The 24,938-nt window shown below is 37.1% G+C and overlaps 1 protein-coding gene across 1 annotated transcript in view; it reads right to left on the reverse strand.

Annotated features, from left to right (window-relative positions):
- Positions 1 to 24,938, reverse strand: part of AP3B1 (adaptor related protein complex 3 subunit beta 1) — a 285,822-nt gene that overhangs the window by 45,473 nt on the left and 215,411 nt on the right. The window lies entirely within an intron of this gene.

Consider the following 24,938-nt stretch of genomic DNA (forward strand, 5'->3'; position numbering starts at 1 on the left):
GACAGATACGGATTTCATCTAGCTGAGGCCCTAGCAGAAGGAAAAGAAGTACGTTTTAGTTGATGTACACATTAGAAGGGTAGTTTTATTATGGCTACTTTAAGTAAGAAGTCCCTCTAAGGATGCTTTCTCTGAATCTGATAGAGGGAAAAAAGGTTCTTACACAGCATAGATACTGGTCAGAAATAATAACGTTGCTGAGAAATTCCTGACATAGAGCAAGGATGGGGAAATGGGGCCTTTGAGACCATAAGAGCACACATCCATATGTATGCATATTTACATATGATTCTTATCTGTGTGTAAATATTCTAAATTCTTCGATGGGAGAGTATGGTGAAAGGAACTTGATTTACCACATGGGAACCTGAGATTCTTTGGTGCCCATGTCTGTGGTAGCAGAAGCCTTCTGATGATCTGGTTTTCTTTTTTCTTAAGGACTTAGAAATTTTTGTGGGTCAAATCCTGGGGTTGGGCCTAGCTACCTGCTTTGGCACTGGCTCACGTGTTCTCAGTTTGACATATGAAGCATTTTTCTTCGAAGCAAGAAAGGCTACTGTTTCCTTCTTACGAGGCAGAGCAAGGGTTTTGGCAGTGGTGAGAAAGAAAACACTAGATTTTAGGTTAGAAGACCTTCAAGATATTTGATGTCAAGAAAATCATTTAACTTTTCTGAGCTGGAATCTGTAAAATAAGGCAATACTATCTAATTCATAGGATTGTTTTATGAGAATTCTGTGAGATGCTGTATTGAAAGTGCTTTATTGATGAAAGTGCCCTTCTTTATTATTAAAAGCCAACGTTTATTCATTCTGCATCCCACTTTGGAGAGTGGCATCTGGGGTCTTAAACACTAGCAAGCGTCCATCTAAGATGCATCAATTGGTCTCAATCTACCTGGAGCAAAGGAGAATGAAGAGCACCAAAGACACAGGGTAATTATGAGCCCAAGAGACAGACAGGGCCACATAAACCGGAGACTACATCAGTCTGAGACCAGAAGAACTAGACGGTGCCTGGCTATAACTGATGACTGCCCCGACAGGGAGCACAACGAAGAACCTGTGAGGGAGCAGGAGAGCAATGGGATGCAGACCCCAAATTCTTGTAAAAAGACCAGACTTAATGGTCTGACTGAGACTAGAATGACCCAGGAGGTCATGGTCCCCAGACCTGTGAGCCCAAGACAGGAATCATTCCTAAAGCTAAACTCTTCAGACAGGGATTAGACTGGACTATGGGATAGACAAGGATACTGGTGAAGAATGAGCTTCTTGGATCAAATAGACATGTGAGACTATGTTGGCCTCTCCTGTTTGAAGGGGAGATGAGAGGGTAGAGAGGGTCAGAAGCTGGCCAATTGGACACGAAAAGAGAGACAGGAGGGAAGGAGTGTGCTGTCTCATGAGGGGGAGGGCAATTAGGAGTATATAGCAAGGTGTGTTTATAAATTTTTGTATGAGAATTCGACTTGATTTGTAAACTTTCACTTAAAGCACAATAAAAATTAAGAAAAAAAAAGGCAATGTTTATTAGGTGGAGCTGAGATTGGAATTTAGTATTTTTAAACTTCATTTCTGTCCTTAAACAATAGGCTGCAATTCCTTTTTCAAAAACACAAAATGTTCCTTAATGATAAATGAAAATAAAGGTTCATCATAAAAGCTAGTAGAGTTTTTTTTTTTCCTTCATCTCTCTCTTTCAGAGAACTCCATAAGGGGGAAAGAACCAGAATCATTTCTTTCCAATGGTCAATGATAACTGATGAAGCTTTTTTGAATATGATCTTAAATATCAATTAATATCCTTTCTTAGCACAGTAACTTTTAAAAACGAATCGAAAAATGAGATTAGAATTGTCTTTAAAACATCAATTATTTAATAAACTATAATATGCCTGAAAGTAGATTTCAAGTGATAATTTCAGAACCATCATCACGAAGCTTAAGAAAACTTTGAATACCATAATGCCCTAGGAAGACTACAATACCTTAGATAATATTTTATACTTCTTCACTTCAAGGTCGGAAACCCTGGTGGCATAGTGGTTAAGTGCTACCGTTGCTAACCAAAGGGTTGGCAGTTCAAATCCACCAGGCGCTCCTTGGAAACTCTATGGGGTAGATCTACTCTGTCCTGTAGGGTCGCTATGAGTTGGAATCGACTCGACAGCACTGGGTTTGGTTTGCTTGGTTTCACTTCAAGGTTACAGTATTTATAAAACCTCTATAATACTGAAATTACAGAATTCCACTTTTATACTTTTTGTTATAAGGAATTAACTCTTAATATTTGAGCATGCTGACAAGACCAATGAATATCGGTAAAAATTAATTAATAAAAAAATAATGAAGGCAGCCTGATACAGCTGCTGGGGCACCAGACCAGATGCCAAGAGACCTGGGTTATATTCTAGTTTCGACTCAGCCATATATTTGTAGTGAGATCTTAGTTAAATCACAACTGCATTAAGCTTCCATTTTTCTTTTCTGTAAAATGGGGCTAATTATACACATCCTGTCTATTTCACCGAGTTGGTGGAAGGATCAAATAAGATCATATATGTGAAATTGATTTTTAAACTGTAAAAAGTTCAATAAAAGGCATTACTGAGATTATTAACAAATTGAGTTTTCAGTCAACGTTAAAACAGCAATCTGTCAGATAACATAGGGTCATCAGGTTAAAAGTACTTATCAAAAAGCTGAATCACATTTGGAGAAAGGCTTTTAAAACAATATTGCTTTATTTATTGACCCAAAGGCCTTTAAAAAAGTAATCCCTTCCCCCATGTGCCTTCCCCCCCCACCCCCCCGCCGCTTGTTGTGGGTGAAGAGGACTGTTCTCTAAAAGGTTTCTAAATGATGTTGATGTTAAAAAATACAGTATCACCATTTAATAGCCTTTTAAAGAGCAGTCCCCAGTACGGTCTTTGTTAACAACTGAGGGAAGAAGGGACTATTTTTTCAAAGGCTTTTAGAGCATGTTGTTAAAAGAATATATAGTGACATCATTTAAAAGCCTTTTAAATAATAGTCCTCCTTCCTTCCCAATTGTAATGTCCTTGGCTTTCATTTATTTTGTACTACAAGACAAAAGTGGACATGCCAACATATTATTGGCTGTGGCAGACATTTGTTGAATGGAGAATGATGCATCACTTTTAAGAAGGTCAGTGTCCAGAAATAAATCCAACTCTTCAAGAACATGGTACCATTTCCATATAAGATGTTGCCCATCTACCTTCTCAGCTATTTATGGTAACTTTTGCTTATTTTCCCTAAGAATTTATTGAAGATACTAACCACACAAACAGGAAAGGAGCTATAGCTAACTCATTCCAACATTTCCTGTGGCATGAATGTGGTTCTACCATTCACTACTACTTGTGTTAACTCTCAATCAAATATATGACAAAGTCTAACTTTTAGTTCTTATGTGTTGTCTTTATCAAACAATCTCTACCCACTGTTCCTCTAATTTAGGCTTCACCCCACTAGGGGACAGCAGTGCACATTTAGGGTTCCTCTCCACACTTGGCTCCCAGGGAGGGAAAAAATGAAGTCAACCATTTGGTGTAAAGCACAAAGTATGAGAGACATTAAGCTCTGAGAAAACTGTCTTCCACATAGCATATCAAACAAAATCACAGGATATGAAACCATTTTCCAGCTCTTTTTGTTCTGAGTCTTTTGAGAAGGTTATTTTAAGAAAAGGAATTTCTAGATCCACCAACCTAAAAAAAAAAATCTGAAAGTACAGTCCTCCAGACACACTGTAGATGTTCTGATTCTAAATTTAAGTGATCCCCTTCCTCTTCCGCAATCTTACAAACAGAACTCAGTTGAGTAAGTTCCATGATTTGCTCAAATCATTATTTATTTACGATTTACTATCACAAATCATACATCTTAGTTAAATATCAAATACTACCCATTAGCTCAAGCCCCAATTTGTCCAATCAACTCTTCCTGACTGACTCTACCCCACCCATAGTGATCTTAACCACATTCCTTTTATGATTTTTGTATTATTAGTATTTAACTTAATGCATATTCTTCACCCCCTATAACTAAGTACTAGCCTTGATATTAATTTCTTTGCATGTTCTTTAAAAAATTAATTTTTGAATTCTTTGCCCCTTAATTAAAAAAAAAAAAAAAAACACCTGTTGCTGTTTGGTTGATTCCAACTCAAAGTGACTGTATAGCAGACAGTAGAACTGCCCCATAGGTCTCCAGGGAGTGGCTGGTGGATTCAAACTGTCAGCTTTAGAGTTAGCAGCCAAGTTCTTAACCACTGTACCACCAGGGCTTCTGTCCCTTAATAGGACAAGTAATTCAGTTATTTGTGCTTATATTTGATAGTAAACACTTAATATTTAAAAATGCTTTAAAACTGCTGCATAAAAATTCACACCATTTGATATTAAAAAAAAAACCAAACCTGTTGTCGTGGAGTTGATTCTGACTCATAGCAACCCTGTAGGACAGAGCAGAACTGCCGCATAGAGTTTCCAAGGAGTGCCCGGTGGATTCAACTGCCAACCTTTTGGTCAGCGGCTGTAGCTCTTAACCATTACGCCAGCAGGGTTTCCACCCGATATCTACACCTCCATTATCTAATACATCAATGTTTCACTGAGAAATGTTATACTGATTCTGATCCTAATAAATGAAAATTGATAAAACTTTGAAATGTAAATTTCCTTATTTGAAACATTAAAAACATAGCAATAGGATAAGATTTAATCCAATATGATTGATCTGAAAATTTTAAATTTGAATGGTTCTGACCGGAGTTAAGTAGAACTGCCTCAAATAAGAACTGCTTGGTGAGGAAGATGCCACAATTCCTACCGAGGGCTCCATCTGATTTCTAGGAATGGTGAGTGATCCACATTATGACAAAGAGCACATGCTGTGTGGGGGCTGGTTTATGGCTCTACATCAGAATGATCTGTGGAGGTCCTGCAACACACAAGTGCCATGGCCCCACTCTCCCTTCCCCTTGAAATTTGGCAGGGTTGGGTGAAGTATGATGAGCATCTGACTTGCCTCCCTCTCCCCACAGGTTCTACACAGGTGAAGTGGTAAACAGAATAATGGCCCCCCAAAGACGTCCACGTCCTAATCCCTAAAACCTATGATGATACAAATAGTCCCCGACTTATGACGTGTTTTGAGTTGCAAGGAAATGCACTTACGACTACCCATTTGGGGGGGGGGGGGCGATGGGGTACATCTTATCATTAAGTAATATATATTACATACAACATTACTACATGTAATTTGCTGATGTTATCATTCTCAGATGTAACGTTTACAACCTCAAAAGACAAAGATCAGATTTAGAGATATTGATAATAAAAGGCAATAATGAAAACCAAAATAATAAAACACAAAAAACCCATGAGGTATTGACTCATGATAGACTAGTTGTTGGAGAGAACTGTGTTGTAAGTTGAGGACTACCTGTGTTATACTCTGTGGCAAGAGGGAATTAAGACTGCTAACAAACTGACTTTGAGATGCAGAGATTATCTGGATTATCCAGTGGGTCCAATGTAATCAGAGGGGTCCTATGAGTGAAAGTGGGAAGCAAGAGAGTCAGTGTCAGAGTGATACACTGTGAGAAAGACTCAACTCCTTTTGAAGACAGAACGGGGCCACAATCCAAAGAATGCAGGCAGCCTATACCAAAAAAAAAAAAAAAAACAACAAAAACCTGTTGCCATTGAGTTGATTCTGACTGTCTACCGAAGCTGGAAAAGGCAAGAAAAATGGATTTGCCCCTACAGCCTCCAGGAGGAACTGCTGACACCTTGATTTTAGCCCAGTGAGAGCCATTTCAGACTTCTGACCTCCAAAACTGCAAGATAATAAAATTGTGTTGTTTTAAGCCACCAAATTTGTAGTTACGTATTACAGCAACAGTGGGAAATTAAAAAAGGTAATTATGATGCCTATTGGAAAAGTACTGTTCTGAATTCTTGTCTTATGAATCAGATCTCCGGAATCTATGGTATAAATGTTTTGTGTTTGTACACAACCTTCAAAGGCTGATCTGTGATCTGAAAAACATCAAACGTCTGCTTTCCCTGTAGTATTTTCTCATTTGACTTAAACTCCAACTACTATAGACAATAAGGAGCCCTGCTGGTACAGTGGTTAAAGTGCTTGGCTGCTAAGCGAAAGGCATGCAGTTTGAACCTACCTGCTGCACTGAGGGAGGATGATGTGGCAGCTGGTTTTTGTACTGATTTACAGCCTTAGAAACCCTATGAGGTAGTTCTACTCTGTCCTGTAGGGTACCTATGAACTGGAATTGACTCGACGGCAGTGGGTTTGTTTTTTCTGGTTTATTATAAACACTAATAAATTTGAGTGGCTCTCAAACCTGGATAGTTTCTTGTCAGGATCATTTAGGGGACTGGTTTTAAAAATTTCCCTCCCCTCGTCCCCTTCTATATTTTTAATGAGCACCTTGAGTTGATTTCGAGCCAGCTGGTTCACAAACAGGTGTTTGGAATCAATGAAAAAATAAAAGATGAACTGCCTTCCAAAGGCTCCAAGTTAATGTATTATATATCTAAGACTACCTCTTAACAGTAGAACTGCCCCATAGGGTTTCCAAGGAGCAGCTGGTGGATCTGAACTGCCAACCTTTCGGTTAGCAGCCTGAACTCTTAACCAGTGTGCCACCAGAACTCCTAACCCTCTTTGGTTACCACATATTAGTCTTTCTGGCAAAACATGCATACGGAATCATTCTGTTATTATTATTATAGTAGTCTTAGACACTTTGGTGATGAGATATAGAACAGATCATTTTCACTGGAGAAAAGGAAGGGAAAAAGAAAAATATGAGGGGGTCTGGGTGGGGCAGAATAAGTTCAGGATAATGAAATATCTAGTTAAGAGAAAGAGTTGACAGATATTTAAAGCAGAGTAGTAATCCTGAAGAAACTCTCAGCAATGCTATAATTTTGTCTAGAGCCATTCTTCTCTGAAGCAAACACAACAAAAAAGTCGTATTTTTAATAAGCCTATGCTGAATCTCTGAATAAAGGTTCTTTAACTTTAAAAGTCATCACCCATTATGACTGCCAGAATAAACAATGCAGGTGTATTGGGGGTGCTTATACAACCAGTTCTGAGAAAAAGTGGAACCACCCAAAATATAAGCAAATGCTACTCAGAAAAAACATAATTTAGTCCATGCTGATTTGACAGAAACAAATGATTAGAATGGCAAATTGTTTCTTGGTGGACATTCCACATCTGTAAATTATATCATGGAAGGCATTTAATATTATAATCCAAGAGTAGATTATACATGTAAAAGGATTTTTCCTCCAGATCTGGCGGCATTAGTAATTCCCCCTGCCAAGATCCCAAGACAAGTTATACAAATCTCCGCTGTAGCGCTACTTATCCTGTACCGTGCTCTTGTTTACATAATTTCTATTCCCACCGAATATAAAACATGCTACAAAGCTGGAGTCATGGCTTACTTTTATTTGTCACCACAATGTTCAGAATGCACTTCATTCATGTTTACTAACGGAAATATTCTGGTGTGAAAAAAACTTTCAGTAAGAAAACCATAATCCCCAAAACTTTTACTAGAAAGCAAAAGAGAATTCATTCCATCCATAGAAACCAGATCTGCAAAACTGTACAGGACATTAACCTATATTCACTATTCTACCCCAACGATTCTTGGAGATCCGAGAGAAGAGAAATTACACATAATCACGATACATAATTTTTATGTTTAAAGTGACATCTGCTCGGATCATTATGGGACCTCTTGACATCTAATAGCACCCTTTGGTTGATACCTTTGAAATAAAGTAGAAGTATTGAGTCTGCATATCTACAAAAATATACACCTGAGAAACATACTGGTGAGTTTCAGATCACACATGATCTGGTCAAATACAGAAAGAAGACATTAAGTTATGACTCCCTGTGTCCTTCCTTTATAGAAAGGCTTACAACTTGATAATCATCTCTAGGTATGTATCATACAATCTTTAATACATTAGTTAAAAGGTATATTGTAAGGAAGTTCACTTAAAGTAAGCTCAACACTAACTTCTGATTGTTTCCTTTAAATGGTCTTACCTGTTAAAATCAGCAAGACATTCAAATTTGGTGAGAGGTACATTTAAGAGTTTTAGAAAATAAAGATATGCAAAATTCCAAATAATTTTTTCAAAGAATGTGAGAAAATTCTGATTCAAATCAAGTGTGACAGACTAAATTGACAGTGGCTGATGTATTTACAATCTACCTACAACTGTGATCCTGTGACTAAACTGATGTGCCGGAAGTAAAAAAAAAAAAAAAGGCATTTCAAAATTTTCTGGCACAAAACATGTCTCTGTTCCAAAGCAATGTCTTAATTTAAATTAATGTTTAGAATCACTACTTTGAGCTGCACTGCCACTGTACAAGGTCTACATGAAGCTTCACATTGCATATTATCACCCATTGACAAACAACATTTTATGAAGAGCCCTCTTTCACACTGATGTCTCTGTACCCTGGGTAAATAACAATTCATTTCCTAACCTTGACTTTAGAGTCCAGCCTTTCCACCCTTCTTTTTTTTTTTCCCTTCTTTTCCAAACAAGTGACAAAGAACAAGGAAGCTGATTGAAGGGGTCCATTATGTATCAACTTAAAGAAAGGCAAAGTGATTGATGAAACTAGCAGTCACCCTCACTGCTAGCTACTGCACCTGTATCCTTTTTGTCAAATGACCTGAAAATACTGCTGACAGTTTAACATTCACTACAAGGATATGCTGTATGGCACTACCGTTTTCAGTATTTTTATTTGCAATGAAATCTTTCGAGATATACCTTGAAAGAAGTTAAACTTTATAGTTTTCTAACCTTTATATTTTCCTCCCACACAGTCTCTGATTGCTATCAATTTGCTTTGCAAAAAATATTGTCATGAGGGTGGATGGGGTAGGTAGGTGCGATATGGTAGGTAACCTGAGTGCTTAATTTCAACTTTTTGTTTGTTTTTGTTTTGTTGGCAAAGATGAGGCTGTTAACTTAGCAGGATTCCTTCTGCCAAATGATTTAATAAATTACAATTAATTACATTGCTAGAAGAGAAATTTACAGTTTCTCATTTTTTCTCTATAGGTTGGTTGATCTTTCAAAAAGTAATTATTAATTTACAATTAAAAAGTTAAAGCACAGCAATCTAAAAACAGTAGTATTTTGCCTAAGCAACCTAAAGTTATTTCTCAACTTTCAATAGTGATGGGCTTAGTGAAATCACTGGATAATCAATTAACTAACACTGAATTCAGTCACGAGCTTACTGTGATACAAATAAAAATTTCACTAGGCAACAACGACACACTTGAGAGCCAGCAAAATCTCTAAAGAAGCTACAGTTCTCTGTGTGGACATAGCACCATTTCCTCTGGGCATTTATTACCTGTTAAAAACCAATCTTTTGGTGAGTGGCAGTTCAGGGTTTTTGAGAGCAAGCTGCAATATTTCTTCAGGTCTGCAGAGTCATAATTAAAGCTGAACTGAGCGGAATTGGAGAGGGAAGGTCAGTGAGGTGCCGTATGAGAGATGAGGCTGGGCTGATGGGCACCAAATGAACAAATTATGATGGGCCCCACTCAATGTGATGAGGTCAAATGCTTGTTTCTACCCACTGACAGTTCAATTTCCCTGAAATGTCTCTCGGTTCTCTATGAGCTAATTATGAATGAAAAGTTATCAACTGCCCACGCCAAAGGGGCTTAAATACTATTTTGTGGAGTTCTTAATGTCAAAATATTGTTCAAAACAGCATGCTCTCCCACTCCAAATACAATACTTGGGTTAATCTAAATACCAGTGAAACACTATCAATTTTCCTCAGGTTCCCTACAATATATACATAAAGTCTCCAGCACTAGTCAGCTTAACAAAAAAAAGAAAGGAAAAGAAAAAAATAGATAATTTTATCAAGTAAATATATATTATGCTTACAACTCATTTCCACAGTAATAGTAGTACAGTGCTTATAGTTTTGCATATCACAGGCTATATAATCTTCAAACAGCACTATATATTTTTCCTGGAATGATGCTACTGGATTATTAGCTTCTAGGCACCAATACTCCGATTTACCCCAGCACACAGATTTATTAAACTAAATCAGTCCAAGAGCAATTGACAAAATGTAAGCTCCTTTTATGGAACCTCAGTTTTTGAGGAACAATTTTCCATAGCCTGCATTTATAAATGGACAATTATTTTCTTTATACCTAAAAGCCTAAGTGCCTACAACTTCTTTTTGAGTCTTGTGACAGATTAAATATTTGATAGAATTTAGGGTCCAGTTAATTAAAAAAATGTACATGGTTTCAATCACAATACAAAACCAGATGAACAGAGTAACATTTGCTGAGTCCTACTACGTGCCAATCACTATGCTCTTACATAAGATGTTTAACACAGTAAGTAGTTTGGTAGTTTTCTTAGCAACATACAATACACCTAAAAGCTTAGATCAACACCCCAAGATTAAAGGCTACACTGCATAAAAGATAAATATGTTCTACATAAATAAAATATTAGCAATGAGCTTAAATTATAAGCAAGTTATAAAATATGTAATTACAATGCATCTAGAAATGACGTGTCAACTTCCTTATTATCACTTGATGAAAACGCAGTTTTAGGAATAGGCTATATAAGAAAATAGATTAAAAGGTATAAACATAAGTACTTGGTGGAGTGGGGTAGGAAGAGGGAAAGATGAACCATGATTCAGGTAAGGATAATTACACACACAAAAAAATGAGCCTAAATGATGGAAAAATTTTTGCCATTTAAAAGATCAGATGAGGATATATACCAATACATTTTTTGGTAACTTATTAATAACTAAAGTGTTTAGGGTTAACCACTGTTAACACACTTGACATAACATGCTTTGATATACAATATCAACTTATAGGACTCTTTAAGAAGTATTACCATATATCTTTATGTTTAGAGATCACAATGTAATTCATTCATTAAAGGATCCTTTTGGGAAGTTGATTTTTTCTAATTCTTATTGTAATCGCATTGTTCTAATCTTGTATTGTGAAGGCAGCTGCTTGCCTATCATTTGTACTTTCCTCGTTAATCCTGACTCAGTGAATTAACCTTTAATTACAGCCGTTAAAATTGAAATGAGCCTCTTGTCTGGCTGGGGCTGCCCCCTTTGAGTGCACGATTCTGATGAAAATTTTTAGGGTCAATGGATATGTCCCATGTCATGTCTGATAGCTGCTAAAGATGTGAGGAGGTAAATGTTACCTTAGAAAGATGTGCTTTAAATTTTTAGGAGCTCTGTTCTATTGACATAAAAATAAAAAATTGTGCTTTTAGCTTCTCCATTTATCATGTTGTATTTTTAGCCAAATTAAGAGGGCACTAAGAAATATAAAGAAGGCGTTATAAAACACTTTTAGTAAAACTTAGAGAAATGACTTATTCTCCATTTTACTGCTTTAAACACTACATGTTAATGTAATAAAAGGAACATGTAAGGAGCACAACCATTTTCCAGATATGTGCTTGTTGGGAATAATTCTCTCAATGATATAATAAACTTACATATTAACAACGCAGTCCTTTACACTGACATAAATGGGAATGGGTTCTATAATAATAAAGACGGAAAGCAAGGAAAGATTAATTTCACTCATTCAACACACTTCTGATGAACACCTATTATGTATCAAGACCGGGAATAGAAAGGCCAGTAAGGTCTTGTCCTGTCTTCCAGGGACTCAGAGTCTAAGCCTTATAATATGCACACTTCTGATACAGAAGATACACACCTGTCCCCCATGCTTACATTGGTAACTTTTCTAGGGTCATTTGAAGTTTTCCACTTAGTTTCCTATGGACCTCTAGAGATTTAGAGTTGGAAGGAACCTTAGAAATAATCTATTCAAGTCCCCTTATTTCAGAGATGAAGAAATCTAGTCCAGAAGGGTGAAGCGCTTTTAAACAACATTAAATACCTGGTAAACATTATGTGATTTCCCACTAAGCTTTACGATACATATAATCGTCAATTTGGTACAAAGGACTTAAAGTGCTGAGAAAAAAGTTAGAAAAGCTAATGCTGTCACTCTAAACTGAACTAGAAATTTGGTGTATTAGTTTAGATTTATAAGGTACTTTGTCCAGTTACATAGTCTACGAAGCATAAATGCCAAATCTTCAGTGAAAAACAGATAAGGATGTTTCATGAAAACTTATGATATGATCACAACTAAAAAATTAGTGATTTCCTTAATTTCAGCTAAAATAAAGTCAGTGTTCTCATTTCCTCAACTTTCATAAATGCCTTTTCAGAGCTGATTTGCTTGAATCAAGATTCAAACAAGCGACACACATTACATTTGGTTGGTATGTATCTTAAATTTTCTCTTAATCTGAATTACACATTTTAAAGCATAACTTGCTGAATTTTTCTGCTTGTTTTTTGGGGGTATATGTTTTCTTGAGCAGAGGTGTAAAGCAGATCTTTAGTATTAACACTTACGAGAGAGATTCATATATTCAATAATGTGGAGAAGTGGCAAATTTAAAGAAATAATTCTTATTGATAGGCTTATGAAAGCTGTATGTAATTACATTCCTGAATGATTTGAATAAGTGTGTCTGATACATTCTAAGTGGCTTTTGCTTTTCTTTGATATTAGGGGCATATAGTGTACTTGACTACTTTTTACCCTCTGCTCTCCTCTCTTTGGTAATAAAACTAATTTCTTAATGTTGGCTGGGGATTGCCTACAGCTAAATTCATTTTCTCTTCCTTTGAAGAGAAACAATATTTTTGTAAGTATCACAATAACACCTTACATGTTTCCGGGTTTCTCACGTTAAGAGTTTAATACTATTAAAATGGTACTTACCAATTTTTCATACCATGCCCTGCCCTGTGTTCTGAAAACTTTCTGGCGGGTTTTTATAAGAGGACCAATGGTAAAAGAAGTTAACTGGCTGATATATGATTAAACAATATTTAACGTGTGGTTGTCTAATCCATTATAATCTAAGATATCTTGAAGTTTTTAAAAAAATATTCTTCCCTGCAACTATCGCAATTCAACAGAAGCAAAAAATTAAAAAAAATATAAAAATATTGAAATATAGCAGTTAATAGTTAACACAAAGTTCAGTCAACTTTGCATATGGAAAAAGAAACTGCCCAAGAGATAAAATCTTTTTTAAACAAACGATATTAAAAAATCCCTTATTTCCTCTTGTAGTACATTTAGCTATAATAACTCAAAGCTAAAAATCATAATGTTAGGAAAGAAGTGGGTAGATGTTTAGTGAACTCTCTCAGTTGACAGCAAGCAAAAGGAGCTACTTATCAAAAAGAAAAAAAGAAAGGCTCCAAAAGAAAGGCCCAAGGCTTTCTTTACAATCACCTTTTTAATCCTTCTTTTTTTTTTTTTTTTTGCATATTTACAGTATTTATTCTGCTTTAGTGGGTAACCTGGTTTTTTATTTGCCATAAAGTTACTATTCCATTAGTAACTATAATTAGTGTTTAATATAGGGGATTTTTTGTTGTGGAGAATTTATTATAATATCTAAGTATCGTGAGTACTACCCAACAGTTAGGGCTTAAACAGCATAAATTTGCTTAACCCAAATAAAAAATATTTTGCATTAAAAAATTCGCGACTAAAAATCATAATATTTTCCTTTAAAAAAGTAGCTCCTTTTAATCATCTCAGGAAGGGAGAGATGGTAATGGCCTGTTATAACCATGAGGCCTCTGAAGCAGCGCAGAAATAAAGATGAAGCAGCAGTATGGCATATCTTAAAGTTTAATTTAAAAATTAAAGCAACTCATTCCTAAGAAAGAATTGAGTAAAAGAATAAGATGGGACGTGGCTAGGCAATAAAAAAAAAAAAATGGAAGCACAAAATACTGTCAAACTTTAATTAAAAAATGTTTTCAATTTAAGCAGACCCAGGCCAGTGATTTTTCATTATTTTTATCACAGTTCCGTGACTACTGACATTTTCATCAGGACAAATAAAGGATTTTTCCCAAATTTAAAATGACAAAATTATTTTTAATTTTGACTTATAATTTCTTCCTAAACCCAAAGGAATTTGATCTTACCTGGATTTGTCTCTTAATCTAGGGAGTCGATATACTTTAAATTTTTATGTAAAATAAAAAAAAAAATTTTTTTTTAAAGATAGTTGTGCCATATCAGAAAACAAACTTTATCACAGAGATATTATCATTTGTTTTGTGGATGAGACCTCACATTTATTAAATGTCTGATACATGACTTACTATATGCCTATATGTACCAAAGACCTCTCTCAAAGCAATCTGCCCTAAGAGACAAACTTGAAGAAAGCGGGTACTCTGGCAGTATAAGACAGATTGGAAAAATAAAACCAAAATGCCCCAGTATTAATTTAAAAAAGAGGGAAGATGAAATCTACTTAAGAGAAACTGAAATCCTAAGTATAAAGCAACTTCAATCCCAACAGTCATCATTATAATGCATAATTATTCTACTACTACCTGAAATCTAGCATCTGAACTCGTCTACACCCATGAGGGAGAAGAATCAGAATCACCACAAAGCTGGTTCCTATGAGGTGGAGGTCATATACATCTCCATTCTCCCAATTCTGCAGCATTTTGATACCAGCTGCATGCTACCTTCCCCCCTCATGGTACTCTTTACTTCTCTGCTGTGTTCGATAATTCACTGCAGTGGCCACACAGAACTCAGAGACCATACTCACAGTTATGTGGTTTATTAGGTAAGTAACAGGCTACAGGAAACCCTGGTGGCGTAATGGTTAAGAGCTACGGCTGGCTGCTAACCAAAAGGTCGGCAGTTTCAATCTACCAGGTGCTCCTTGGAAACCCTATGGTGCAGTTCTACTGTCCTACAGGGTCACTATGAGTCAGAATTGACTCGACGGCAACAGGTTCGGTTCAGTTTAACAGGCTACAGCTTGCGATCAGGATCAACTTGGAAGTAATAGGTTACAACTCAGGAAACAGGGTCAACTTCATCAAACAGGACAGCTTTCAACCAAGAGAGCTCTCAGCTGCTTCTTGGCAGGCCCTTCTTTTGGCCGTGCCAGCCAATGATGGCCTTTGTTGCTGGGCCCTCTTGTCCTCTGCCCTGCTTGGGCAAGTGTTAGCAGCTCTTTAACTCCACCGACAAGTGCTTGGAGGCACCTGCTCTGCCAGCAAGCCTCCTGTCTGAAGGCGCTCAGCTCTTTCCTACTCCATGGCTGGCAAGCCCACCACAGCCAGTCCTGTGGTTCTCACTGCTTGCACTGCTGCTGCTGTTTCTCTGCTGTGCTTGCCTCCCTTTCTCGCCATCTTGTGCTGTCCTCCTCAGTGTTATAGCTCTATGCTCTGGGTCTAAGAGGCTCTTAGCACCGGGACCCTGGATCCAAAGTATGGGCTCTGCTCCAGCCTCTTCTTGATGGTAGTGACGTTCCCCTCAATCTCTGTGGGATTGGTACTTATAAGGAAGTTCCTTATCAATATCAAGGCATGGCCACCCCAGCTGGGCCACAAAGGACCAAAACCCTGCAAGGTCACTTAATTCTACTGGGTGGTTTTATGTGTCCTATTTGCATAGTAATTGACCGATCCCTTGCAAGGCTGTGGCCCAGCCAATCATTTTTGGCAGAATTATAAACCCAAGGCCAGAAAAGTCATATATAAGAGAAATTCATTGCACTGCAATTCCATATAATACTGTTTTAGTAAATTTCAGACTGTGTCAATCAGATTCTGTTTCATGAATTATGATTTGTCTTTTCTTTGTATTGTTTTAAAATCCATAGCATAACCTTCATATCAAAAGTGGGTGTGACAGAAACTCTTCTTTATTTTCCAATTAATTTCCTATAACACAAACAGGGTCAGGACCTCATCCTTAATCACACAGAGTGTAACTTCATTAGCTGCAAATCTTTGTCAATACTAAAATCTATAAGCCTACTTGCTAGGCAATTTCTTACATTCCTTACATAAGAAACTTGAGAGCACTAACAATAAATGCTAATTTGAGAAGCTGAATTTAGTTTGTGTATTTAAAAAAAAAGCCTTTCCTTTGCTTGCCCAAATTCAAATGGACTATACATGGGATTTCTTCTTTGTATCCTTTGGTGGGAGGAGTTAGTTACATTGCTTCTTGATCATACTGCTAAACTTAATGCCACCTTTTTGCTGGTCACAGGAAATCTCATGCTGGTTATTCATAATAACAGGGCAGGTTCTCGTTTAATTTTGCTGTTGCCACTGTTTTTACCCTGGTATGGCAAGGCTTTATTTATCAAGTGATGAAGTAATGCTCTATAGCACCAACTCAGGGACAGCAGGCAGTGAACAGCATGGACCATAATAATGATTCTTCTACTTCTTGCTAGAGAGAAGTGGCTCAGATATCTAAACTTTAAACTGTGTTAAATGTCAAAAGTAACGCTTCTTAGATTTTAAGCTTTAATGGTACAGAAGAAGATAAGTAGAACTGTAGAGTTTACGGGATATAAAATAACAGTGTTTATATACATACTCAGTGAAATAAAGGCAATTTTGTATCTACAAAAATTTCCAAATAAGCAAAACTATATGTTACAAAATAAGAGCAGTTAGTATACTGTAATCCCATACCCTTGAGGTAATTTTTCCTTATTTTCCCATTCAACTATAATCCCCTGAGAGCAAGGGCCTTGTCCATCTTGTTCATCACTACGTTTCTGGCACCTGCCCATACTCTGTCCTGAAGAAATACTTGATGAATGAATTAAATAGTTAATTGGCGTATATAAAATTGAACTTGTTTTCTTTTTTTTTTGCAATTCTGGTTTCCCTTTCATGGACTATTCTTAGAATTAACTTACTGTTCTTCAATATGTTACTGCTGTCTTCTATAATGATCACTTTTCTTAATGCACCCTCCTAAATTAAATTCCACTTAGGGCTGTGATTGTGGGGATCAAACCTGTTCTCTTTCTGGCAGCTGAGCCAGAGCATCCCTATTAATATGATACAAATGGGTAAGAGGCGTGCATGATGTTGCCCTCCCACATTCTGCAGCCCCCAGAAAGGCCAGGCGTGGCCTGTGGTGGCTAGAGATTCTGGGCTAAGTGCTCCAACCTTCAGCAGCATTCTCTGTTTACCCCAGAACACACTACAAACGTTGCCACTTTCCCATATCCACCATGACATGAAAATACTGGAAAGCAATGAGTTAAGAAATCTCTCGTGCAGTTTTCCTAAGACAGCATGTCACCAACATACTACTCCTGTATATCTGGCTGATTCAACCTATTGTTGTTGTTGTTGTTCTGTGCTGCTGAGTCAATTCCAACTTCTAGCGATACTACAGGACAGAGTAAAACTGTCCCATAGGGTTTCCCAAGCTGTAACACTTAAGGGAGCAGATCACCAGGTCTTTTCTCCAGCAGAGTGGTCGGTAGGTTCAAACCACCAATCTCTGGATTGTCAGCCAAGCACTTAACCATTGAGCCACCAGGGCTTGGGCTGCTTTGATTCAACCTACACGCCCTATATTGTAGCTACAATGAACTGTTTTCCTAATACTTAAGTTATTTCATGCACCAACTCTTTAAATATGTTATTTCCTCTGCCACGGATGTCATTCCTTTTCTACTCTAGTCACCTACATAAACTCTTACTTAATTCTTCAAGATTCAGTTCCAAGGTCACATGTAAAATTTTTTTATGTAAATTTTTTCTGAGAGATCACTGCCACCTAGGCAGTACAGCACCTACTACATTGTAATGATTTGTCTGCTTTCCCCACTAGACTATGAGTTCCCTGATACATGCTCTCATGATTTACCTCCTCGCTGACTCCCTTTCCTTTGTCTCCTCTTAAAGGATGATGTTCCCTAGAATTTGACCTTCTTATGCCACAAGGTTTCCCTGAGTAGGATCTTCTTTCTCTGCCTTAAACTATTACAAGGTTTCCTGCTGATGTTTATCAGCTAACATAGAGTCTGTGCTAAGTCAGTTTTCAGAAGTAACTTTGCTGTATTTACTTTCATATTTTTGTGCCCCAAACATACATCTAAAGCACTAAAGATTGGAGTTTCACTCCAAAATTCTTAATACCAGTACTGTCGTTCACATTTATTCTTATATGTAAATTGTCCTGTCCCCTCCCCACTCTTTTTCATTCCCCCTAAAAGTCTAGCATTCTAAAGACTGCTGTTTCTGTGTTCTCTGGGCTTGATGTTTAACAATTTAGAAATTCTTGGCCTACCAATATCACGGTAAAAAAGCAAACTAAGTTAACCAGTTTGTTCACTAATATACTGTAACAGGTACTAAAACGCGTCCTCATTTATGGAGCCATCCACTGATGACTGCCAATTAGTCTCATGAAAGACTGAAACAAAGGCTGCATTTATTATTATCATACAATCTGTTATGGATTAAACTGCGTCCCCCCAAAATAGGTGCTGTCAATCCTAACTCCTATGCCTGTGGTTACAATCCCATTTGGGAATGGGGTATCTTTGTTACGCTAATGAGACAGGATTAATGCAGGTTGTCTTGAGTTAATCCCTAACAAGATATAAAACGAGTGGATTAAGGAAAAGAGATGGGGAGAGAGATGCCAAGCCACATGAAGATACCAAGGAATAGAAGCTCAAAGAGACAAGGACCTTCCTCCAGAGCTGACCAAACTAAACACCTGTTACCGTCGAGTTGATTCCTACTCACAGCAACCCTATAGGACAGAGTAGAACTGCCCCATAGAGTTTCCAAGGAGCAGCTGGTGGATTCGAACTGCTGACCTTTTGGTTAGCAGCTGAGCTCTTAACCACTGCACCACCAGGGCTCCCCAGAGCTGACACAGAGAAGGAAAAGCTTCCCCTGGAGCCAGCACACTGAATTTGGACTTCTAGCCTCTTAAGCTGTCAGAAAATAAATTTCTGTTTGTTAAAGCCACCTACTGTTGTATTTCTGTTGCAGCAGCAATAGAAAATTAAGACACAATCTGAAAAAAATCAGGCCTCTTCTTACAATAATAATAACAGTTATTAGGTAGTACGCTTAAAACGTCTCTGTGTACTAAACATTTAGTTCAAAAGATTAGAACAAATAGTGAATTTTTCATTAGAAAAATATTTGGTGTGAAAATGGAGCTGTCCTTAGGTTTCGCTGTAAGTATTTTGGTAATTTCAAAAAATGAAATCTATTCACATTTTGCCAAATATACAAGAAAATTTTAAATAACCCACTGGAATAAATAAAAATCACCTATGGACTAGAAAGTTATCGTATAAGCAAAAAATGTTTCATTATTTATTTTCACAAACCTGTTATCCAAATCATCCCAATGAAACTATTGTCACATCTTTAAAATTTCACCATAAGCTCACAGACTCACAGAACATTAGAGTTAGAAAGAAACAAAGAGACCTACCCTGCCATCACGTAAGAGTTTACTGAGAAACCCAACAACTTGTTCAACTAATTAATAGTAGTGGTCAAGACAGGCAAAAACATCCTAAGTCGGATGTGTCAATAAAAAGGAATCCTAGTTATTCATGTATGTTTTCCCTTTTTATTAAAAAAATCATTACTTTTTTGATAATAGATATATCACACCTTGATTAGAGAAAATGTGGAAAATACTAAACACACAAAGAACATAAATCATAACCTAATCATTCATAAAAGCTGTAAACATCATAAAGCATTTTCTTCTACTCTTTTCATGTCCTTCCCATTATATTATTTTTTTCGGTATGGATTACACCTTAACATAAGGAAAACAAAAATCCTCACAACTGGACCAATAAGCATCATCATGATAAATGGATAAAATACTGAATTTGTGAAGGATTTCATTTTACTTGGATACACAATCAATGCTCATGGAAGCAGCAGTCATGAAATCAAACAACGTACTGCTGCAAAAGACTTCCTTGAAGTGTTAAAAAACAAAAAATGTCACTTTGAGGACTAACGTGCACTTGACCCAAGCCGCAGTACTTTCAATTGCCTCGTATGCATGCAAAAGCTGGAAAATGAATAAGGATGGCTGAAGAATTGATGCCTTTAAATTACGGTGCTGGCAAAGAATGCTGAATATACCACAGATTGCCAGAAGGCAGACAAATCAAGACGGATTTGGAAGAAGTACAGCCAGAACGCTCCCTACAAGCAAAGATGGTGAAACTTTGTACTTTGGACATGTTACTGAGAGAGACCAATCCCTGGAGAAGGACATTATGCTTGGTAAAGTAGAGGATTAGTGAAAAAGAGGAAGACTCTCAAGGAGATGGACTGACACAGCGGCTACAACAATGGGCTCAAACACAGCAACGATTCTGAGGACAGCACAGGACTGGGCAGTGTTTCTGTTGTACACAGGTGCTATGAGTCAGAACCAACTTGACAGCACCCAACAACAACTTTTTATTTTCTTCTATTTAAAAACACAGTATGTATGTACAATTAAAAAAAATATAGACAATATCCACACCTGAAGCCATTGAGTTGATTCTAACTCATAATAACCCTACAGGGTAGAGCAGAACTGCCCCAAAGTGTTTCCAAGGAGTAGCTGGTGGATTCAAACTGCCTACCTCTTAGCGCTTTGAATCTCTTTTTTTCACTTTACATTATACCATACTTTCTCATTTCATTATTTAGTAAGAACATTTTAATGACTATACAAAATTCCTTAGTTTGACTTTACATACTTTATGTAACCCTCATTCTTCTAACACTAGACATCTCGGTTATAAATAACTATGTGAATAAATCTTTGTATTTTTAATAATTTCCTTAGGGGAAAAATATCTAGACGTGGAAGGATTACTGGGTCAAAGAGTGTATATTTTAATTGTTTTTAATTCAGATGGTCAAATTGTAAGCCAGAATAATGTACCAAATTACATTTTTACCAATGGAGCAGCACATGTTTTTCATTGCATCCCTCACCAACAGTAAGCACTAGTTCTTGTCATCTTTGCCAATGTTACAGGCAAACAGATTCTTTAACTTTGAATTTATTCATTACTGCTATAGAACATTTTCCACATATCATCTATATCTTCTTTACTGTAAATAATGTGTACTTTTGTCCACTTTTTAAAAAATGTTTTACTAAAGTATAATATACATACAGAAAAGTACATATATCTTAAGTACACAGCTCAATGATTTTTTCCTAAAATGCATATACTCATGTAACAAGCACCCAGATCAAAAAACAGAACATTATCAGCCCTCCAGAAGTTCCTCTTGGGTGTCCTTCCAATGACTAATTCTCTTAAGGGTAATCATCTGATTTTGCTTGTTTCTGTACTTGTGCCCATTTTTACAGTAATAATTTTGTAATTTTAAAAAGTTAATTAGTATTTACTATAAAATGCTTGAACATTACAGAAAAGTACAAAAAAGAAAGCAGCAAGTCATCTAAAAACTACAACAGTTAACATAACTACAGTGGGGGCAGTGGTGGTTCAGTGGTAGAATTCTCACCCTCCAGGCAGGAGACTGAGATTTGATTCCTGGCTGATGTGCCTCGTGTGCAGCCACCACCCATCTGTCACGGAGGCTAGCCTGTTGCTACGATGCTGAGCAGATTTTAGTGGAGCTTTTAGACTAAGACGGACGAGGAAGAAAGGCCTGGTGACCTACTTCTGAATACCAGCCAATGAAAACCCTATGGATCACAGCAGTCCAATCCACAACCAATCATACAGACGGTGCAGGACCAGGCAGAGTTTCATTTGTTCTGCATGAGGTCACTATGAGCTGGGGCCACCTCAATGGTAGCTAACAACAAAATACTACTTTTAGCCATGGGGAGTATGACACTCTGTAAGCCTGGACGGTAAACAGATACACAGAAATATAAAATTATTCTATAAGAACAAGATTGTAATTTTATTTTAGTTAAAGGAAAATAAATATTAAAAAAAAAACTCTTAAACTTCAGGTAAATGTTCTTTGAGGATACAAAAACCACTAAGAGGTTAGAATTTCATTAAACATCAAAAGCAAAAACAAAAGCTGTTTTAACTTCACATATTATTGACTACTTTCTTACTATGAAGAAAAGAAATGATTAACATGCATATCTCCCATCTTTTCCTCTCCCCTGTTCCTAATTTTGATTGTTGGTTTATCATTTACACTCAATTCTGTAACCATAATTTCACAGGTATTGATTCCGCTATTTTGGACCACCCTTTAATTGACTTCAGCAATGAGCAGTGTCCCCATCCTTCCCCATTTTAACAAAAGACTCATAGTTATTTTCATGCTTGAGACTATCCGTAGCCTTAACAGTAGAAAGATAACACAATTTTCTTGGGACACAGTTTCTTTTGTTTACAAAGATATAATAATGTAATAAAAAAATAGTAATGGTAAATGCTTATTTAGTGCTTCATATGTACTGTTACAAGCATATAAATGGATGCTAACTCATTTAATACTAACAACAATCCTATGAGGTAGGTAGCATTATTATCTGTTTTACAGATGAAAAACTGAGGCACTGAGAGGTAAAATGACTTGCCCAAGATCACTTATCTTGTAAGGTGGCAGAGCCATGATTTAAACACAGGTGGTTTGGTTCACGAGCCTGTGCTTTTAACCACATCGTACTGCTTTGAGAGTTTGAGGTTACCACGTGACCGGAGGGAGGGACAGTTAAGGATGCTACTAGCATTTAGGGGAGGGAGATCAGGAGTGCTAGATGTCCTGCAATGAACAGGGCAGAACCATACAATAAAGATTTGCACTATGTCCCTCACAAATTTCAAATGTCTTGTTGGCCATTTATGAGGTGAAAACTTATTTAAAATTACCTCAGCCTAAAACCTAACTCTGTTTTATATATAAACGCAAAGCAATTTTTGCGAAGTTGTAATATACTCAGTTTTCCAGGAATGCAACTACTTTGGGTTCAGAAAAAGTGTTCAATGTTTTGGAAAATTATGCCACTGACAGGCAACACCATAACTCATAGCATTTGAGTTGACATAGTATTTGAGTTGAGTTGATCTATATCAGTCTGTATTTATAGCTGCCACATTCATAGTAGTTCTATGTATAAGCGCAAACATTTAACTACTTCATCATGCCCTCTAGTGTAGTCTTGGTCAGGCAATTACATATCAAAGTAAATACTGCTTTATTATAAATTACTTTTATTTCTCCTTTCTATTCAATTAGAGTGCCGCATTGGTTTTTAAGTTTTGGATTTACTCTAAACCTGACCAAACCCATTGCCTTTGAGTCGATTCTGACTCATGGCGACCCTACAGGACAGAGTAGAACTGCCCTGTAGGGTTTCCCAGGAGTGGCTAGTGGATTCGAACTGCCGAACTTTTGGTTGGCAGCCAACCTTCTAACCACTGTGCCACCAGGGCTCTATTTATTATCTATGAATTTCATTTTGTAATCCAAACAGGCTCCTATATTTGTTGAGATTCTATAATGTCATACTGTTGTTGTTAGCTGCTGTCAAGTTGGCCCCCAACTCACAGTGACTCCATGCTCAACAGAACAAAATGCTGCCTTGTCCTGTGCCATCCCCATGATCGGTCGTGGGTTGGACAGTTGTCATCCATAGGGTTTCCACTGTCTGGTTTTCAGATGCAGATGGTCAGGCCCTTCTTCCTGGTCCATCTTAGTCTGGAAGCTCCACAGTAACCTGTTCAGCATCCTAGCAATGTGCAAGCCTCTGCTGACAGACAGGTGGTGGCTGTGCCTGCGGTGCACTGGCTGGGAATCAAGCTCAGGTCTCTCTGGCACAGAGGACAAGAATTCTACCACTGAACCACCACTGCCCCCATAATGTTATATTGTTATTGTTTTTAGGTGCCGTTGAGTTGGTTCTGCCTCATAGCAGCCCTACAGGACAGAGGAGAACTGCCCCATAGAGCTTCCAAGGAGTGCCTGGTGGATTTGAACTGCCGACCTTTCAGTTAGCAGCCATAGCACTTAACCACCACACCACCAGAGTTTCCAGATAGGGGCTTCTAATTCTTGAGAGTTTTAATTTTATTTTTCCTTTTAGGTCTTTAGTCTACTTCTCTCCAAATTTTTAGGCATAAAGAGAAAACTTACAATTTGGTTGGTTTCGCCTTCTTTTCTTAGTATGTTTTGTTGAGGGCTGGAGGTGGGATTAGAAGTCATGTAATTCTGCACCAGACCTTCCAATTTATTTTCTATAAATTCCACTTTAAGTTCTACTTCCTTCCTTGTTTGGTTGTTTCTGGTGAATTTTTGGCTGCCATTCTTTTTAGTACTTTTTTTTTTTTAATCATTTTGTTAGCCTTTGGGGGATGAATGTGGTGATCCTGCTTCACTCAGGTAGTCAGTCCTTTTGTGCCCACTCTTTGGGCTGACTGTTTTTCTTTTCTTTTGAAGAAACTGTCTCAATAAATGCTTTTCTTAGTAAAAGGGTGAGTTTCTTAATTTCTTTGTGAGGAATGAAGATTTACCACCAGCTTTTCTAATCTCAACTGCATTCTTCTTATAGCTAATAAACTATAAATGTCTACTCAGGGTCCATTTTCACATATCACTTCTGAAAATATTAGTTAATATGTATTCAGTGAATGACAATGTGCTAGTCACTGCTCTAAGAGCTTTACATGTATTACCTCATTAATTTCACAACAATCCTGTGAGGTAGATATTATCCCCATAAGAAACTGAAGTGCAGAAAAGTTACTTATCAATTTATTTCTCATAGCTAGCAAGTGATAGGGCAGAAATTTGCACCCTGGGCATCTGATATCAGACCCCAAGTTGTTATTTATCTACAACCTTAGTGCCTCCCAAATTCTTAGGAGCTCCCTACTCCCTTCTAGAAACTACTTTCCT

Source organism: Elephas maximus, chromosome 2, assembly GCF_024166365.1.
Source record: "Elephas maximus indicus isolate mEleMax1 chromosome 2, mEleMax1 primary haplotype, whole genome shotgun sequence".
NCBI classification, from domain to species: domain Eukaryota; kingdom Metazoa; phylum Chordata; class Mammalia; order Proboscidea; family Elephantidae; genus Elephas; species Elephas maximus.